We start from the raw sequence: 5,405 nt of genomic DNA, 5'->3' as shown, positions 1-5,405 counted from the left end.
TTTTATTTTAATTTTTTTTTCAACGTTTATTTATTTTTGGGACAGAGAGAGACAGAGCATGAACGGGGGAGGGGCAGAGAGAGAGGGAGACACAGAATCAGAAACAGGCTCCAGGCTCTGAGCCATCAGCCCAGAGCCTGACGCGGGGCTCGAACTCCCGGACCGCGAGATCGTGACCTGGCTGAAGTCGGACGCTTAACCGACTGCGCCACCCAGGCGCCCCTGCACTCTGATGTTTTAGGACCATTGCACTAAAATCCATGAGCCAAGGGACCATGCTACTCTTGTCCACCACTGTAATCTCCACACCTGGCACAATACGTGCAATGTAGTACTCAACAATTATCGAATGAATGAATGAATGAATGAGTGAGTGAATGAATGAAGGAGTGAGTGAATGAGTGAATGAATGAATTGCTGCAAGAGGCTGTGATTATTCCTTCAGAAACCACGTTCCCTTTACCTTATGTCAGGCAATGGTTCTCAAACATTTTGATGTCAGGATCCCAAAGAACTTGCCTTAGAAAATCCCAGAAAAATGCAAGACTTTACAAACACATATTCTATTGGCCATTAAAGTGGATGACGTCATCGCACTTCCTGTAGCCTCTGGAAAACTCTAGGTACTCATAAAAGAATGAGAAAAAAAATATTAGGGTTATTATGAAAATAGTTTTGACCTCCAGGATTTCCTGAAAGGACTACTTTTAGTGAACGACTGCTGGAAGGGATGTTTTAACCATCAAGGTGGTATAACATGGTGGTTAAGTGCATGAACTCTAGAGTAAGGACTGCTGGATATGATTGGCTCTTTCACTTACCAGCTGGTGACATCAGTGTGTGACACTACTTGACCTTCCTGTGCTTCATTTTCCTTATCTGTAAAATAGGGATAATAGTGCCTGCTTCTTAGCGATGTTATGAGAATTAGGTGAGTTAAAACACTGTAAGTGCTTAAGACAGTGTCAAGCATGTAGTAAGCATGACAAAGGTACATGTAAATATTATTATTAGAAATGTAGGTCGGGCACCTGGGTGGCTCAGTCGGTTGAGTGACCAACTCTTGATTTCCGCTCAGGTCACGATCCCAGGATTGTGGGATTGAGACACACATTGCCCTCTGCCTTAAGTGTGGAAACTGCTTAGACTTCTCTGCTTCTCTTTCTCTGTCTCTGTTTCTGCCCCTCTCTCCCATTCTTGCTTTCTCTCTCTGAAAAAAAAAAAAAAAAAAAAAAGAAATGAAGGTATCAGGTATCAGTAGTAGTAGCAGTAGTATAAATGCTACATAATTGCTCATAACTGTTATTTTCTCAGGCCCCTTCCAAAGGCCTTTTCATGAGCACAGACCACATTTGCAGCCCTTCTGTCCTGCAACCCAGTGGCCAGCTGTAGTCAGAGGTCACAGTTTGACCACAGGTTTCTAACTGCTTCTCTGACTTGTTTTGAAATTCCCGGGTGCTGTCTGTCACACATTGCTCCAAAAGCAATTTCTCCTCTGCAGCACTGAATATGATTTGGTTGCATCCTCGTTCTTTTTGCCTTTGCCTTTTTGAAAGGTACTTCTCCCTCACGATAATGACATTTTTGAGTCTGTGAGTTAGCTATGCAAGAGGTTTATTTTTTTTTCTTTCTAAGCACGTGCTTACTTGTTTCTGAATATTCTCTTCCATTTTCAGTGTAATAGTTTCCAGAATCTTTGGTGTTATTTACCTTTAAAACTTTACCTTTTGGAGGTGCCTGGGTGGCTCAGTCAGTTAAGTGTCTGACTCTTGGTTTCGGCTCAGGTCATGATCTCACAGTTCATGAGATGGAGCCCCATGTTGGCCTCTGTGCTGATGGTGAGGAGCCTGCTTAGGATTCTGTGTCTGCCTCTCTCTTTGCCCCTCCCCTGCTCATGCTCTCTCTCTTTCTCAAAAATAAGTAAATAACTTTTAAAAATTTTTAAAAGAAAGATCTCATCTGCCCAGATTATATAAAAATATACCTATATTTCTTCTCATATTTTTATGGTTTTGATTTTTTTGATTTAAGTTGTTAATCATCGAGAGTTTATTTTGGCGTAAAGTAGATGATAGAAGTATAACAATGTATTTGCAAATGGGTATTCATTTGTTCCAACATCATTTATTGAAAAAAATCATTTCTTTTAAGATTTTATTTTTAAGTAATCTCTACACCCAGTGCGGGGCTTGCACTTACAACCCTGAGATCAAGAGTCCCATGCTCCACTGACTGAGCCAGCCAGGTGCCCTGAGAAAAATCAGTTTGTAATTAACTGATTGTTGAGAAATAGTGCCATGAAAATATATTAAATCTCTGTATATACTTGAGCTCTCTTTTTAAATATATATTTTTAAGTAAGTTCTATACCCAACATGGGACTTGAAATCAAGAGTTTCATACTCAACCAACTGAGCTAGCCAGGCACACCCACTTGAGCTCTTTTTTTTTTTTTTTTTTTTTTTTTTTACTCTATTCTGTTCCATTCATCTATCTGTCTATTCTGGCGCCAATACCACACTGTTTTAATGTTTTTAATCTTTATAATATATATTAATAGCTGATAGACCAGGTCTCACCTTATTACTTTTTGTTAGAAGCTTTCTCTTTCCTTTCCTCTCTTCCTTCCTTCTTTTCATGATCATTTGTTTATTTTTCTAGAAGCACTTTACAGCAACCATTGAGAACAAAGTGAAAAACTTGAAGTAGCAGCTGTGGAAACTGACAGCTGCCAATAGTAGTATTATGGTGTAGCCTTTAAGATCTAGTTGCAGTTTGAGATGACGAATTTGTTGTGGCACCAGCTGCCACATTTGAATGATTTTCTGCAATGGCATTATTATTGTTAATGTTTCAGCAGACTGAATAAGTCAGAATATTGCACGGGAGCTTGTATGTTGAGTAGAATGCCTTTTAAGGTTCCTTCTGGCTTAGTCTATTTATTCAGTAAATATTGAATGTCTCCTATACGTCATTCACTTGGCTAAGTTCTGAGGTCTTAAGGACAAACAAAATGTTTCTCACTTCAAAGGTGGACACATAAATGATACTTTCAATTGTAGGGGAAGAAAAAACTTCTCTATCCTCTTAGGTTTAGTAGCTGGAGTTTGCAAATTAGATTGACATAAGTCAAATTAACAGGATAAAAGGCATACAAATTTTTATGTTAATATTCTAATTTTTATGTGCACAGAGGGCTTTCATAGAGAAGAGATGGAGACCCAAAGAGGAGATTAGATACAAAGCATTACATACCATTTTATTTATTTTTTATTTTTTTAATGTTTATTTATTTTTGAGACAGAGAGAGGCAGAGCATGAATGGGGGAGGGTCACAGAGAGAGGGAGACACAGAATCCAAAGCAGGCTCCAGGCTCTGAGCTGTCAGCACAGAGCCTGACACGGGGCTTGAACTCATGGACCAAGAGATCATGACCTGAGCCGAAGCTGGACGCTCAACCGACTGAGCCACCCAGGCGCCCCATTACATACCATTTTAATAAAGAGTCAGAAATTAGGGGATCCTGGCTGGCTCAGTCGGAAAAGCATGGGACTCTACCTCAGGGTTGTGAGTGCGAGCTGCACGTTGGATATAGAGATTACTTAAATAAATAGAACTTAAAAAAAAAAAGTCTGAGATTATAATTGACAAGACAAAGGAAAGGGGTTTGGGCTTCGAGGGGAGGTAAATTGTAGAAAAGCAAATATATGGGGGAAATTGATGGAAGATAAGGGTTATTTTAGTAAGGTTTGTTTGTGCAGACCCATCACAGTGGTGGCACTCCGTCTGCAGTGATAATGCTAGTCTTTTCTCCTCCTGCTCGGGGAGAGGGGAGGGGAAGACCTTCACAAAGGGAACTTTATATCCCACTTTAAGGCAGATGGGGGAAGGCAGAGAGTTCTTTCTGAGTTTGCTGCTTCTTATTTGCCTTCAGCTCCAAACAATCCTTATGCCGATGTGGCATATTCTGATCCCCTTCACAATAAAATGTTGTAAGTATAGAACTATGCATAGAGCACTAAGGCAGTATTGAACAGTATAGTCTGGGTGCTAGTGGGAGAGGTCAGGGAAGCTTCCCAAAGTAGGTGAGTACGGAACTGAGTCTTTAAGGATCAGTAGCTGTTGTGAAGGGCTGTTGTAGGGCTAGGACTAGATACAACAGCTTGAATAATGCAGGTAAGAAAGAAATATATGCACTGGGGGCGCCTGGATGGCTCAGTCGGTTGAGCGTCCGACTTTGGTTCAGGTCATGATCTCACGGTTCATGGGTTCAGATCCCACATCGGGGTCTGCGCTGACAATGCAGAGCCTGCCTGGGAGTCTCTCTCTCTGCCCCTCACCCTGCTTGCTCTCTCTCTGTCTCAAAATAAATAAATAAACTTAAAAAAAAAAGAAATATATGTGCCCAAATCAGATGTTCTGACTTATTTTTTCATGATATGGCTTTCACCTCCTACTAGTGTTTTCATTTATTTATTTAAATTTTTCCATGATCTGTGATTTTGTTTTTAATTATCTTAAGCCTTAACACATAATTTACAAATTTGTGTTGATGACATATCTCCTCTACTTTAACCCATGAGTTGGCAATAGCCATTACCAGTCATACATATATATGGTAATTCCACAGTTGTGTTTTAAATAGCTATTTAGAACACATCCCCAAATTATAACTTCGTAAAGAATTCACAAGCCAAGTCTGCTGCTATACCTTATACCTGAATTTTAAAAGCATCTGACCTTACAGATCATCTATAAAATGTGAGAATTGTTAATATTCTTGATTTAATGTTATACATTAACCACACTAAAATGCCTTTCATCAAGCAAAAGGCAGCATTTTAAATGGCATAGTTAAGACTAAAAAGATAAAGTGGACATTGCCAGCTTATCTTTAGCCCTTGCGTTTAACAGGCTAACAAACAACTTGAAACACAGCTGAGTCTTGCTGTTCTGATACAGTGAAGGGATTTCCTTAGTGTTTAAATATATTAATATAATATAAATCTATTTTATATAAATCTAAATATAAAAATATAAATCTAAATATATACATTTGTATAAATTTAAATATAAAACCAATCTCCTGTAAGTTTAAACATGGAATTTACCATCTCTGTGAGAAGCTGAACATTATTAATTAATTCCAATCTATTTTTCGAAGGGGAAATGGGGACAGCACTTGCTGAACCAGAATTACTATCAAAGTTTAAAAAGCTGATCATAGGGGCGCCTGGGTGGCGCAGTCGGTTGAGCGTCCGACTTCAGCCAGGTCACGATCTCGCGGTCCGTGAGTTCGAGCCCCGCGTCGGGCTCTGGGCTGATGGCTCGGAGACTGGAGCCTGTTTCTGATTCTGTGTCTCCCTCTCTCTCTGCCCCTCCCCCGTTCATGCTCTGTCTCTCC

The sequence above is a fragment of the Herpailurus yagouaroundi genome, unplaced genomic scaffold, assembly GCF_014898765.1.
Source record: "Herpailurus yagouaroundi ecotype Mexico unplaced genomic scaffold, PumYag 141, whole genome shotgun sequence".
Taxonomy (NCBI): domain Eukaryota; kingdom Metazoa; phylum Chordata; class Mammalia; order Carnivora; family Felidae; genus Herpailurus; species Herpailurus yagouaroundi.
This window is presented reverse-complemented; position numbering follows the sequence as displayed.